Raw genomic sequence first — 14,654 nt, forward strand, 5'->3', positions numbered from 1 at the left:
ACAACTAAAATTGACTACTTTCAGAAAGATATGAAGCTACTGTTTATCAACAGTTTAGAAGTTTAACAACTTTATTCCATGCTTTTTATGACAAGGTAAGCTGGATCACTTTTAATATCTGTGTATCATTTTACTACAGTTATTGTGTATCAGAACTATTTACATTCTTTCAGCTATTTAATATTTAGAATGTTTCTTCCTCAGAATGAAATGGAAATCTATCTACAATTACTGGAGCTACTATAAACCTTTTCCTTTTTCTGAATTGATCTTTCATAGTAATATATTTTAGCTAATTTTTTCCTGTGTAGATGTTAAAATAAACTCACAGAACACTTGTTTAAAAATTAGAGAAGTAAAAAAATATGGATTTGATGTAACTTCTTTTTGTATATGCGCATGTGTGTGTCTGTGCATGTGTACAGGCCACAGGACAACCTCGGATATTATTCCTTAGGCACTGTCCACCTTGGCTTTCTCACTCTTTTTCTTTCCCCGACTCTTCCTTTCCTTTCCTCCTGCTTGTGCACACACAGAAGTAGGACAGCTTGCAGTTGGGTCTCCTTGGTGGCAAGTACCTTTGCTAGAGGAACCATTTTGCTAGCTCCCACTTTGTTTTTTTTTTGTTTTTTTTTTGTTTTGTTTTTGTTTTTGTTTTTTTTTCTCGGATAGGGTTTTCATCTCTAATTGGTCTGGATCTTGCTGGGTCTGCTAGGCTGGCCAACCAAGGAGCTCCAAGGAGCCACCTGTCTCTGTTTCCCCAGCTCTGGGAAAATATGCAAACTCCACCATGTTTGGCTTTTGTGGGGGAGGATGGGGCTTCTGTTGATCTAACTTAGGTCCTGGGTTCATGCATCAAGCTCTTTAGGGGTGCATGGTCATTGGGAAGAAAGAAGGGTGAGTGGATAATTGACATCAGATCTCTAACAAGGCAGTTGGCTTGAGTTCCCGGCCTGAAGGTCAGTGACAGGGACCATTGCTTCCTCAGTGCTGCTAGGAAGGAGGTGAGAATTCTTAAATGGTTGTTGGTTGGGGAAGGAGGAAACCGAAGGAGTCTGACCTAATAACCTTTCCTTTGTTTCTGTAGAGGGGATATACTTTGCTAAGTGGGGTAGGTAGGAAGCTTGAAAAAAAAGTGGTAGAATTTTGGAATTTATTCCATGGCAAGTAAGAGAGGAGCTGATCGGAAACCAAGAAAAAAGACAGAATCAATGGGCAGCAGTGAGAAGGACGTAGCCGGGTGGGAACTGTGCGTGTGTAGGGTCCGCACTTCTTTCTGCTGGGGCTTTTTATAACATTGATTTCCAGATTGGGTGTGAGGGTGTGAGGGTGTTGGAGATCTTAGGTAGGTGCACAGGTGTGTAGGGGAAGTACAGAGTTGAGAGTTTAAGGCCAGGGAGTGGACTAAGCTGTATGGTCAGGTCCTAGGTTATTTTGCACAAGGAATGAAGCTGAGGACATGGTTAATGCATGAGGAGAAAATAGACAGGGAAGTAGAGGGGAAAAAAGGAAGCTTAAATAGATTTGTTCATTCATTCTTCCATTAAATATTTATTAGGCATTTATCTCCCAGACACTGTTTTAGATACTGTTGCTACCTAAGTCAGAGATGGAAACAGTCTCTGTCTTGGTAGACATTAGTTCTCTGTGAAGTGTGTAGTGTGTGTGTTATGTGTGTGTGTGACATACATTTTCAAGTATATATATGCATGTATAATTCCAAATGATAAATGTTACGAAGAAAGATGAAGAAGGGTGGGATAGAGTGATACAAATGCTGTTTTTTAATAATGTAATCTGAAAAAGTCTCTTGCAAGAAATGACCTCTGAACAGACACTGGACAATATCCAGGCACACTTAGACATCCAGCGGACATCCAAGGTCAGGAGACAGCACTGACTCCTGGTAAGACTTGGAGCAGCCCTGGCATTGGGGAGTGTGAGCAGAGAGGAGAGTGGTAATCAATTAGGGCTGCTGAAAGGATTTGGGAGTTTACTGTGCCTTGGGGGAAACCATTGGAAGGTTTGAATCGGAAGCGTGACAAGATCTGTCATACTTTTCCGAGGCTTACACTTGCTCATTTTTGGGAAATTGATTGGCAATGGGAATTAAGGAACCAAGAGAGCTAGAAAGACAATAGATGGGTGGTCTTCAGGAGTTCTGACTCATGCAGTTGAGTGCCTCTGGGTGTAGAAGGCTGCTGCTGCTGCTCTTTCAAGCAGACACACCCACTCCACAATAGGCATTCTTCTTGGTGGATAGAGGCCTGACCCAGACCATTGGCTTTTACCGCACCCTTTCCTGTTTTTACTCTGTTGGATCCCAGCTTTATTATTCATTCTCCTATTTTTTTTCTTTACCTTGTCTTTTAGATCTGATATATATGGGTTTCCTGGCTACTACTTCTTCCAGATCTGTTTTCTGACCTTTTATGTTTTGCAGTTTTTAGCAAACTTTCTTGGTAGCTCAGTCTTGGAGTTGCCTTCTGGTTGCTTTCAAAGACCCCCAGCTCCAAGCTCACAGGGTAAGAGAGTCCTCCATTGATCCTGGACAACCCTGGGGTCCCCTCAGGCCATACTCTCCCAGCCTAGGTTATACCTTTGTAATCCTTAGGCATAAAGCATGCCACAGATGGCAGTGCACCCTCCAGTTCTCTATTGCTGTATAGAGGGCACTTCAGGAGTGAGGCGGTGTGTCTTCCTAAGGAGACCTTGACTCACTGCACTTGGCTTACTCAGTTCATGCACTGAAAATTAGTATGGCTCTAAATATAGGACATGGCTTCCATATGCTCTCAGTGCAGTCTTTATTGTTATTCAGCATTTTGTATATTGTACAATAAAAGGAACCAGGTATAGTTTAGAAAGTAGTATTAATATGAAATACTTTTTTTAACTTCTTAGAGTTGTAGCTTTCTGGTTTCATTTTTATATTTAGTGAAGCTATTGTAATATATTTATACAGTACAAGCAAAGCCTGCCTGTATTCTGAATCAGTAGGCTTTTCTAACTAAATAGAAAAGTTTAATTATTATCTTTTTATGTATGTTTGTGTCTAGGTCAGAGGACACCTTTGTGGAGTCAGGTCTCACCTTGTACCTATTTTGGGCAAGGTCTCTGTCCTCTGGCCTCTGCTGCTGTGCTGCACGGTACAGGCTAGCTGGCCCACAAGCTTCCAGGGTTCTCCTGACTCCTTTCCAGGAGTGGTCTTTAGCATGGGCTCCAGTCTGTACTCGAGTTGTTTGTTGCATTGCAATAGCAAGGGCTTTCCTAGCAATTCTGTTTCTGAGTAGCTACTCATGAGAAATAAAATCACATAGCCACATAACATAGTGACATTATTACTAGTAGCAACCAGCACAGCCTACCCAGTTTTGTCTACCAATGAATGACTTGTTGGATGAATAGAATGTTATATCTATGTACTGACACATGGTTTAACATGGATGAATATTGACATCCAGGAAAAACTGTTGACAGCTGGAAATGTAGATATTAAAGTCAAGAGGGAAAAAAATCATACCTAGAGGTACACATCTGGCATTTTGTTGTTTGTAGTAAATGTCATGGGATCTAATGGTATTACCTGTAAGAAAGGGATCAGTTTAGTATTTTCAAAGTATATTTTCATTTCCTATGATTTGAAACTCATTTAAGTGATTATAAACCAGCAACAGGGAAGGCATTCAAAGTTTTCTCCCTAAGAATAATTTCTAGGGATAAATTCAAGACTAGAGAAGTCTTTAGAAAGTCACCTCCTTCCTTAGTAGTTACCATAGGTCAGGTTAAAATTTCAACAGACTAGGTTTAAAAAGCATTAAAATTGTTTTTCTTATAAAAATTCCTCCACATAAACAAATATATTAAGCATCTTTAAAATGCCAGTGTTAAAAGTTTTGGGCTAAATGAATCCTTCACGTAGTAGAACTTAAGGGAGAGATTGAGAGATGCTCGCCATGAACTATTATGATACATCCATGCATGGTAGGAGAGTACCTGCAGCAGGAGTGGGCAGCTCATGTGGGGCCATGGATGGCATTCCTGAGGAGGCTTTGGCTGAGACAAGAGAGAACAGGAAGGGAAGGGTGCTGTTGTATGTGAGTGTCTTAGTGGGAAGACCCGTCAGGGAGAAGCTGAGTGTGGCTGGCCTAGCTAGGAAGTGAAAGATGGGATGTGCTTGGAGAAGCGAACACAGTCCATGATCAAGTGCTGCCTCCTGGGACTTGGTGCTAGTGGAGAGGGAGAGGGATTGTATTTTCCAAAAGAAACAATGGTATTCTGTCTTGGTGTAGCTCAAATGGCAGTCTTAGGTTTACAGTGTCACAGATGTTGATGGGCAGGCTCCAGTTGGGTGACTCAGGGTTAATATTTCTGTAGGATGCATGCTTCAGACCCCAAAAACTGTCTTACAAGTTAACGAGCTTTAAACTGTGCTGAGATTGCTTGGATAAACATCTTTTAGGGGTTTTGTTATTTGAATTCAACTTGTGCTTTTGCTGGTACTTATGTGGCTATCGTATTATCTTTTCCAATTTGATATGAATCAGAGATGTTATTTCACAGATGTCACTGGAATTTATTTTCCTTGAGCAGATTTAGAAAACACAGAAGTGTTTTAATAAATTATCTAGCTTTCAAAATGTTGTTCTTCAGCATTAAAGATCCCATCAGTAAACTACATTTTCTATCATGAGTCTGAAAAATAAAACCAACATGGAAATTGTTATAAGTAATAAAATATTGGTGTGGCTTCACTGTTAAAGTCATTGGAATGCAGAAAGTAAACAATAAAAGTTTAAAATATGAGTTTTTAAAAGGAGTGACTGAGTTCAGTAGCTGCTGTACAACAAATACTGTCAGTATCCAGGAGTCTTGATTTGGGGTCTGGGATATAGCTCAGTTAGTAGAAGTTGTCCGGCGTGGTTGAGTGACCACAGTATGACTTAAGTGGGGCATGGCATGGTGGTGTCTTATAATCTTTGAAGGGTGAGGCAAGAGAGCGAGAGTCTGAGATTATCCTCAGTTACAAGATGAGTTAGAGGCCAGCCTGAGTCTGCATGAAACCCTCTCTCAATAATTTCCCCCCTTTGCAATAAGAAAGTTACATATGTGATTTTATTTTACAGCAACTCACGGCTGAGAGAGAGACACTTTGGACTTTTAAAGTGTTAGGATTTTTAAAGACTTTGTAGTCTTTAAACATTGTACTATCTTTTCCATTATGAGATAAACACAAGAAAACTGAGACCAAGAATGCAAGATTATGGTTTAAAAGTGATGTGTTTGTGTGTCAAGTTGACAATTGGTATATCGTGATTGTTAATTTTAAATGTCAACTTTGCACAACCTATGAGGAATTATTTGGGTCAGCTTTGCCTGTAGGCATGTGCATATGCTTGTGTGGTTGGGGGTATTGGTTGTTAATGTACTCAGCTGAGTCTAGGCAGCACCATTCCTTAGGCTGGGTTCTGAACTGTGAAAGAGTGAGGAAAGCTAGCTGAGCATAAATTGCTCGACTATGGGTGTGATATGGTTAGTTGCTTGAGTTCCTGCCTTGATTTCCCCTAAATAACGGACCATACATAACCTGGAATTACAAGTCAGATAAACCCTTCTTTCCCCTAAGTTGCTTTTATCAGAGTATTTGTCACAAGAGCAGAAATGAAATTAGAGCAAGCATACTTGATGATCTAACTGTAGTATCTGGTTTATGTAGCTGTGGTTAGACTGGCTCTCTTTTTCACAACCTTGGATGAATGGCCTTTTGTTCCTAGACCCCTCAATAAGCCCTCAAGGGTATAGGAAAAGAAAGTGTGTCTCTCTCGTTTTTTGTTGTTGTTTGTTTGTTTGTTTGTTTGTTTTTTTCTCTTAAGTGGGGAGGGGATTTTCAAAGGCCTCCTGGAAGGCTTGACTTCACTGGATGGACTTGTATCTCATTTCCCTTTTTGAGTGGCAAGTAGTATCAAGTCCTGCGCTTGACTTAGACTAGTAAAAATTCATGCTTTTTCATCTGTCCTAGGATAATCAGGATTTAGGAGTCTGTTATTCTGATACCTTGTGAAGACAAATCTTCCCCATGAATTCTTAATATCTTTTGGCCTTTTAACCTGTTCTCTTCGTCTATTTGTTCATACTTTTGTTCTTTCTTTCTTTTAAAAAAAGATTTTAGTTTTAATTATGTGTATGTGTGTGAGTATGTGCATGTGTGTGTAGGTGCCTAGACGTGTAAATTCTCATGGAGCTGGAGTTAGAGGTAATTGTGAGCTGGCTCATGTGGATGCTGGAAACCAAACTGAAGTTCTTTGCTAGCAGTACATGCTGTTTAAAGCTGAGCTGTTTGTCCAGCTCCTCTTTGTCATTTATTTTTCATAAATCTGCCTGTCTGTCATAATCTGTGATCACTAATCACTAGAATGCTAATCCTTTGACAGTTTTTCTTGTTAATTTTCCTTTTTCTCTATTTATTTATTTACTTATTTATTTTATTCACTTAACATCCTGATCTCAGCCCCCCTTCCCTCTTCCCATTCCTACCCTCACACCCTCTCTCCAGTACCCCCTTCACTTTCCCTCAGAGAAGGTGAGGCTCCCTGTGGCTACCAACCCACCCTGACACATCAAGAGAATGAGTAGGACTAGGCTTATCCTCTCCTATTAAGGCTAGACAAAGCAGGCAACAGAGTCAGAGAGAGCCCTCCACCCCAACCCCCACTCCAATTGTTAGGAGACCCACATGATACCAAGCTGCACATATTGCTACATATGTGTAGGGGTCCTAGATCCGACCCTTGTATGCTCTTTGCTTGGTAGTTAGTTTAGTCTCTGTGAGCCCCCATGGGCCCAGTTACTTTTTACTCTTTGTCTTCTTATGATGTCCTTGACCCCTCTGGCTCCCTCAAACCTTCCCTCTACTCTTCTGCAAGATTTCCTAAGCTCAGCAGGAGCATCCACATTTGTAATAGAAACATGACTAAAGCTTAAATCACACACTGAACCCCACACATTAATAGTAGGAGACTTTTAACGCTCCACTCTCACCAATGGACAGGTCACCCAGACAGGCACTAAACAGAAAAACAATGAAACTAACAGATGTTACGAATCAAATAGACCTAACAGTATCTACAGAATATTTTACCCAAACACAAAAGAATATGCCTTCTTCTCAGCCCTTCATGGAATATTCTCCAAAATTGACCACATAGTGGGTAACAGAGTAAGCCTCAACAGTACAAGACAGTTGCAGTAACCCCTTGTATCTTATCAGACACCATGGCTTAAAGGTGGACATCAACAACGGACAGCCTACACACTGAACAGCTCTCTACTCAATTTCCTCTTTAATTTGCTTGTACTTTACTCCTAGTTATTTCCCTCTTCTGTCTGTTTAGGTCTATATTATTCTGTAGTGTAAGATGAAGTTATTGATTTGGGAGCTTCTTTTTAAAAGTAGGGTTTTTTATTATAGCTATAATTGTCTTCTATGCACTGCTTTCTCTAGTAGTAGCTCATAAGTGCCTGTTTTGAAGTGTTACACATTAGATTCCACTCTTCTCAAAGTATTTTATGATTCCCTTTATGATTTCTTTTAAACTCATTGATTATTCAGAAATCTGTTGGTTTTTTCCTTATTTGTAAAATATTTGCATATTTATTCCTGAAATTCCTTTCTCATAATAATTTTCATTTGCAATCCACTGGGATCATACCCTTGTATTATTTTAACCTCTTTAAATTAGTGAGGGTTGTTTTAGACCCAGCACAGAGTGTTTTGTATGCACTGAAGGTTCACGGGTGCTATTGGCCATAGACTTACCATTTGTTTTCTTGAGGTCTCATATCCTTCTTTGTACTTTATCATTTTCTTTTGAAATTAGTATCTTTAGTAGCATTTTGATTCCTCTGATATTTTATTTAATTGATAATATCTTGAAATTTTTTGAATAGTTTTTTGTGTTCCATTGTTGCTTCGTTTCCACTGGGGGGTTGTTCTGGGGTCATTTGGCGATGCTCAGACCTGTGGGTACTCAAGTTTGTTGTAGAAAATGGTGAAGTATATGCATATCATATACGCACACAACTTAACCATTTCTCGGCAACACACCATGTAAGTGCTGCAGAAAGAGCTGTTCTACTGTGTTGATTTGTTTGGGGAATAATAATGAAAAGAGAAACAGTCTGCATATGTTCAGCATAGCTACAGCCTTTTCCTAAGTGGGTTGAAAATGGAGATATGGAATCAGTAGACACAGAGGACTTGCTGACCTGCTCTGTGTTTGATTTGTACTAAACTGAAGCAAAATAGGATTTCCTCCTTCCGTATGTAACTCCATTTTACCTGCTGCATTTCATGCTAATACATATATATGTATATATACATACATAATACATATATGTGTGTATGTGTGTATATATATATGAAACTCCACAATGCCTCATAATTTGTATTTTGTATGTGCTACCCTTTGAAGAGACTGGGAGAAGAAAGGAGAACATGTAAATATAGATAATTGTATTAGTCTTTCTGTACTTCACTCTAGTCACTCCTATGGATGTGAGTTGGCAGTAGAACATTGTCTACACTTGAAAGCAAGTACACAGCCTCAAAGGCTGGTAGCTCACCAGTACAACTGTAAACATTGTTTTATTGGCACAGAGAAAAGAGAAGAAACATGTAATTTGAAAGTCATTTCTAATCATGCACATGGTTACTTTTCGTGGCACTTCTTTTTTGTGACTTTGGATTTCTGTTATGTGGTGTTACTGTGTGGTGTTCCTTCCGCCAGTGTATTTGAGCTCTTTGTCCTTGAGTCGTGCTGCTCCAGTTTGCCTCCTTTGCTGGGAAGACCTTGCTTGTACCATTGTGTAAGAACTGGGGCAAAGGTACTGCCTCACTTCTCCCAAAGTGACAGCTCTGCTTTCTCAGGGCTGTTGAGAGCAAGCACATTCTTGGCTTGCCCCTCTTGGTGTGGAATCAGGATGGGCCAGGAGTACTAAAGCTCTGGTTCTCCTCGTGTACAGCCTGGGTTTCAGCAGTGCCTGTCCAGAGGAGAGCCTGCAGGAAAGGGCTGGGGAGAGAGCACAGCAGTCTGCCTTCCAGGGTCCAGTACATGCAGTCACAGTGCTGACCACAGAGACTGAGCAGCCTGGAGCTTCTGGAGTTGTTTCCTAGGCCACAGATGGAAGAATGGACAAAGTGAGGAGGGAGCAGGTTGTGATTCAGGTGCCACCAGCTGACTCTTGCTGAGACTTGTGGGCTTTCTTGAATGAGTGTTTATGCATTTGTTGTTTGTCCTTAGAAAAATGTTTAGAGACTCAGAATGATTGCTTTGAATACATTTTCCCACTAATATTGTTTATTAGAAAATTCTATGACATTTCTCATTACAGAACCCAGACTCCTAGTTTTGCCCATTTAAAGGGAAATGTTAGTCAGCCTGTTAGTTCACAGATTCCTAATGTTAGATTACTGCCCTATCTCTGTAGTGTCAGTACTGTTTGACCCTTCTTCCATTTTGAGCCTCAGTGTTTCCGTATTTGTGGTATAGAGCATCATGTTTCCTTGACCTCTATAGGTCAAATTGGCAGCTGTCCAGAAGGGACTCACACTGAGGCTCTGGCAAAGTATGGCAGATCTGAGTGGCTCAGTGGGCGTGTTACATCACAGATCATAGGGTCCCAGGCCCACATTCAGATACATCAAGTCTAAGGCAGGGAAGGCCTGGCAAGAAACTAAATGGCATGGAGGCTTCTAGTCTGTCACCTTGTCATCTCAGCTGACATTTGTGCTTACCGTACATTCATTCATTTGAGAAACAGACTTATCCTGACTCTTTAATTCTTTCATTTTCTCATTTAGCAGTTGGAATATTTTATAGACACTTGCTCTTGTCTGCTGTCCACTTACCCAATCATACAGTTCACAGAAGTAAGATGAATCTTGACCTTTTTTCCCCTTTGTTGATCTGATGTTGGGATAATGAACTGGTTCCCTAATGTGTGAGCTGGGAGAAGTAGCAGAGATGAACTGACAGATGGGCAGAGAGTGTGCAGGAGCAGGAGCCGCTCATGACTGTAAGATAAGCTAGCACGCTAGAAACCCAGGCAGGGTTTAAAGCACAGTTTTGAGGAAGAATTTCTTCAAGAAACACGAGTCTTTTCTAGTAAGGTCTTCACCTGGCTTGATAAGGCCCACTGTACTATGGAGGGTAATCTATGTCATTTAAAGTTAACTAATGGTAAGTATTAATCATGTCCACAGGAGACCCTTCTGCATCATCTGGGCATCAAATCCCAGATAAATTATATCTAAGATTAGCTATTGTATCTCGGTTAACTACTTACTTTATTGTTCAAATTGAGATTATAGAGAATAAAGAACAATTAATTTAAAGTTTTAGTATTATAAATTATAAATAAATAGAATTATATATTATAGCATTTTAAAAATTGATTACTTAACTAGAAATTGTTTTTCAGTCAAAATACTGATTAACTTGTATAATATCTACATTTTGAACTTTAATTGTATATTAGTTAATTAAGTTATATACTCTTTGGATCTAGTTAATCTTGGTATGTGATGTTATTTGCTTATTTTCAAGATTTTCTTTTACAATAAAGTTTTTAAAAGACCTTATCTTAAAAACAAATTTATTCTGTAAATACTAGTAAATATATTCATTAAGGCCAAATAAAAATTATTTTGTTGAATTTCCTAATGGTCAAAAAAATATAAGTGCATTTCTCAGTAAAAGTTGGCATGATTCATTCAGTTTCTGTTTCTCTTTGAGACAGTCTCAATATGCAGCTTCAGCTGGTGTCAGACTTACCACCCCCTACCTCAGCTTCACAACTGCTGGATTAGAGGTGTGTGTCTCCATGCCCAGAGTGTTAATTTCTTAACTCTAAATATGAATATTTACATATTAAAATAATGCATTAAAATGTTGTATTATTTCATAAAATTTGAGTGTTTTCAAATTGTATTTTATGGTTACTAAATTTGAAATTGGTGATTTTCAAGTTTTTTCCTGTAAATCAGAATTTTAAATATTTAAAATATAATTTCATATTTTTATGTACTAAGGTAACTGGTAAATTAAAAGCTCATTCTAACTAACTGATAGTATAATGAATTTAGATTTATAAATACTCCAGGCCATATATCTTTATAAGTATTGTTCTTTTTATTCTGTGGGATATTCTTATTCAACAAACTTTTTTTTACAAAACAAAGATTGTCACATAAGTTGTATATCTTTTAGAAGTCTTAAAAATCTTGCTAAATGTTCATGCTGCTGTTTTATGGATATTCTTAGGTTTGTTTTATCCTGCTACATAATAAAAAGCTATTTAAATAAAAAAGTATATTCTTTCTAAAATCCTGAATTGACTAGCAAAACCCACAGACAACATGTGTTACCCTACTGCTGGGTGTGGGGTCAAGGTTCTGAGGACAGATGGTTGGCCTGAGGAAGGCTTCTTCCTGGGTGCAGACACTTGATCTTATGGGGAGGGAGAAAGAAAGGGGCAGGGAGAGAGAAAGTGAATCTGCATATGGACTCACTTACATAAGTGACCAACTCTAATTCCATTTCTCTCCAGAAAAACCTGCCTTCAAAGGCTGTCACAGAGGGAGCTAACACTTCAGGGGAAGACTTGGAGGGAGACAAACATTAGCCCATGTTTCCAGCAGACTGAATTTCCAAAATGAAATCTAGATTTAGTTGTGTACTTGTTGGAAATTGTCACTGCTTTTGATGATTGTACAAATGGCTCTAAAAGACTCAAAGAAGGCTTGGGAAATAGCCCAGTAGATAAGAGCACTTGCTGTTCAGCAAGCGCCTGAGTTCCAATCCCCAATACTCCCATGAAGATCTGGACATGGCCTCACGTGCCTGTGGTCTCAGCGTTGCAAGGATCTTGAGAGCTTCCTTAACAGCCAGCCTAACCAAAGTGGAAAGATGGAGGTTCAGTGGAAAACCCTGTCTCAAGGCAACACTCAGATGCTGCTACATGCATACATATACACATACCCCCATGCTTAATTGTAATGGAGTGAAAGCAAGTACTACTGTAATGAAGTATTTTTGTTTAACTCAATATAAAAAAAATTGTAAGTTTTGATTGGATTCACACGCTTCTGTTGTGTTGTAACATAAATTTGCGTCCATTTTGACTGGTGGTGGTATACAGTGTATATGGACAGAATTGTGAATTATTTGTGAACTGCAACCAAGTCCATACTTTTTTCTGTTTTAATTTAGTCAGAACAGTGTTTTTGTTATGATGCCATGCTCCACCACTGTTTATTTTGCTATTGCCCTGAAAATGAAGGAAGTTGATTTTATTATTCATAGATTTTACTTTATGAACTTTTGTATATTAAAATTCATTCATAACTTTGAAATCGTTTTGAGAGCTGAGCTTGGATTTTGGATGACTTCCTTTGTACACTCCCACGGGAGCGCACACCTGCCTTCCCTCTGCTTGTACTGTAGACTGGTCCCGTTTTATGGTTTACTCAGTGCTGTGTTTGAGTTTGCGGCATGTTAGTGATGTTGCCGTTTAAATGGCTGTCAGATATAGAAGTAGGATGTTCTGTACTGTCCTAAGTGCTGAGATGTTCCCTAACAGAGAAAGCACACGTGCTAGGTAGGTTTCATTCAATCTTAAATCATAGTTTTGTTGATTGTGTCAAATAGGTATATAGAAATAAAATTTATGGACAAAAATTCATGATAAAGCAGTGGTCAGCTTGATCAGCTGTTGAAACTATGACAGTAGCTTCCCAGGAAACCAACCCTCTACCCTGTAGCTCACTAGTTCTCAGCCTTCCTAATGCAACAGTTGCTCATGTTGTGGTGACCACAACCATAAAAGTATCTCATTGCTACTTCATAACTATAATTTTGCTACTGTTGTGGCTTGTAAATATCTGATATGCAGGACATCTGATATGTGACTCCGAAAGAGGCCATGACCTACACCGAGAAGTGCAGCTCTAAAATCAGTAGTGAATAATTGGGGTGCATGCTGACTTTCTGAAGCTTGACGCCTGTAAACAGTGCAAACTGTAGTTTTATCTTTTTTGTTAGAACTGTTTTTAACTGAATGTTCATAAGCAAGCACAGGAAATAGGGAGAACTTCTGGAAGCTTTACTTTGATTTCATGAATTATTAAACACTGAGACCATTGAAGGAATTAAGTAATTTTTCTGTTTGATATATCTCCTGATACTGATAGGAAGCTCCCATCATTGAACTGTAAGTTCGTTCTGCTTATGGAGCCAGCAAAGTAGCATCACTACACTTTAAAAAAAAAAAGTTCTCCTGTGCTAGTGTGTTCCAGACTGTTCCCCAATTTTTCTTCTAACCGATTTAATGTTTCTGGTTTATGTTGAGATCTTTGATCCACTTGGACTTGAGTTTTGTACATGGAGACAAATATGGGTCTAATTGCATTTTTTACACATAGATATCCAGTTAGACCAGCACATTTGTTGAAGATGCTATCCTTTTGCCATTGAACAGATTTGGCTTCTTTGTCAAAAATCAAGTGACCATATATGTGTGGATTCATTTCTGGGTCTTCTATTCGATTCCATTGATTAATCAGCCTATTGCAGTGCCAGTACCATGCTGTTTTGATTACTATTGCTCTATAGTACAGCTTGAGATCAGGTATGGATATTCTTCTGGAAGATCTTTTATTATACAAGATTGTTTTAGCTATTCTGGGTTTTTTATTTTTCCATATGAAGTTGAGAATTGAACTTTCAATATCTTTAAAAAATTGTGTAGGTATTTTGATAGGTTTGAGAGGAAGACAGGGGTCGCAGGTGAGGCCAACACCCTCAGCTCTGGGTTTTGGTTTTGTGCTCACACTCACCTGGATACCAGCCTCTGGGGCTTTCTCAGGACTAACGGGTCAGTCTGGGGTCAGAACCACCCGTTTTCCTGTGTTTTTCTTGGGCCAGTAGCTCCCAGCTATTCCACTCCTTGGAATATTCCCGGAAGATGCTCCTCCACACAACAAGGACATATGCTCAACCATGTTCATAGCAGCCTTATACATAATAGCCAGAACCTGGAAACAGCCTAAGTGTCCCTCAGTATAAGAATGGATAAAGGAACTGTGGTACATTTACACTATGGAATACTACTCAGCTATTAAAAACAAGGAATTCCTGAAATTTGTGGACAAATGGATGGAACTAGAAAGGATCATAATGAGTGAGTTAACCCAGAAGCAGAAAGACTAAAATGGTATATACTCACTCATAATTGGATACTAGCCCAAGGGGCATGTCCCATGGAAGTCTTCACTTACCAGGAAAGTGGGTCAGAGGGGAGGACATCCTATTGGGACTCTAGGTGAGAGAAGCATGGGAGAATGGGGAAATAGAAAGATACAGAGGGTCATAGAAATCTACAAGAAGAACATCATGAGGGGCAGATCTGGGTCCAGGGGTTCTGCTCACACTATGGCACCAACCAAGGACAATACATGCAATAAACATCGAACCCCTACCCAGATCTAGCCAATGGACAGGACATTCTCCACAGCTGAGTGGAGAGCTGGGACTGACTTTCACATGAACTCTGGTGCCCCATATTTGACCATGTCCCCTTGATGGGGAAGTCCGATG

General features: G+C 39.4%; 1 protein-coding gene across 11 annotated transcripts in view; it reads left to right on the forward strand.

Moving 5' to 3' along the window:
- ZNF438 (zinc finger protein 438) overlaps window positions 1-14,654 on the forward strand; it is a 119,909-nt gene that overhangs the window by 5,590 nt on the left and 99,665 nt on the right. The window contains exon 2 of one of the 11 annotated variants that reach the window (XM_084782178.1): window positions 10,798-10,869. The exons of the other annotated variants lie outside the window; for them this stretch is intronic. The gene's annotated coding sequence lies outside the window, so the exon portion shown is untranslated. The remainder of the gene's footprint in view (window positions 1-10,797; window positions 10,870-14,654) is intronic. 11 annotated transcript variants of the gene reach the window in all.

This window comes from Acomys minous (genome assembly GCF_964271855.1).
Source record: "Acomys minous genome assembly, chromosome: 5".
Taxonomy (NCBI): Eukaryota; Metazoa; Chordata; class Mammalia; order Rodentia; family Muridae; genus Acomys; species Acomys minous.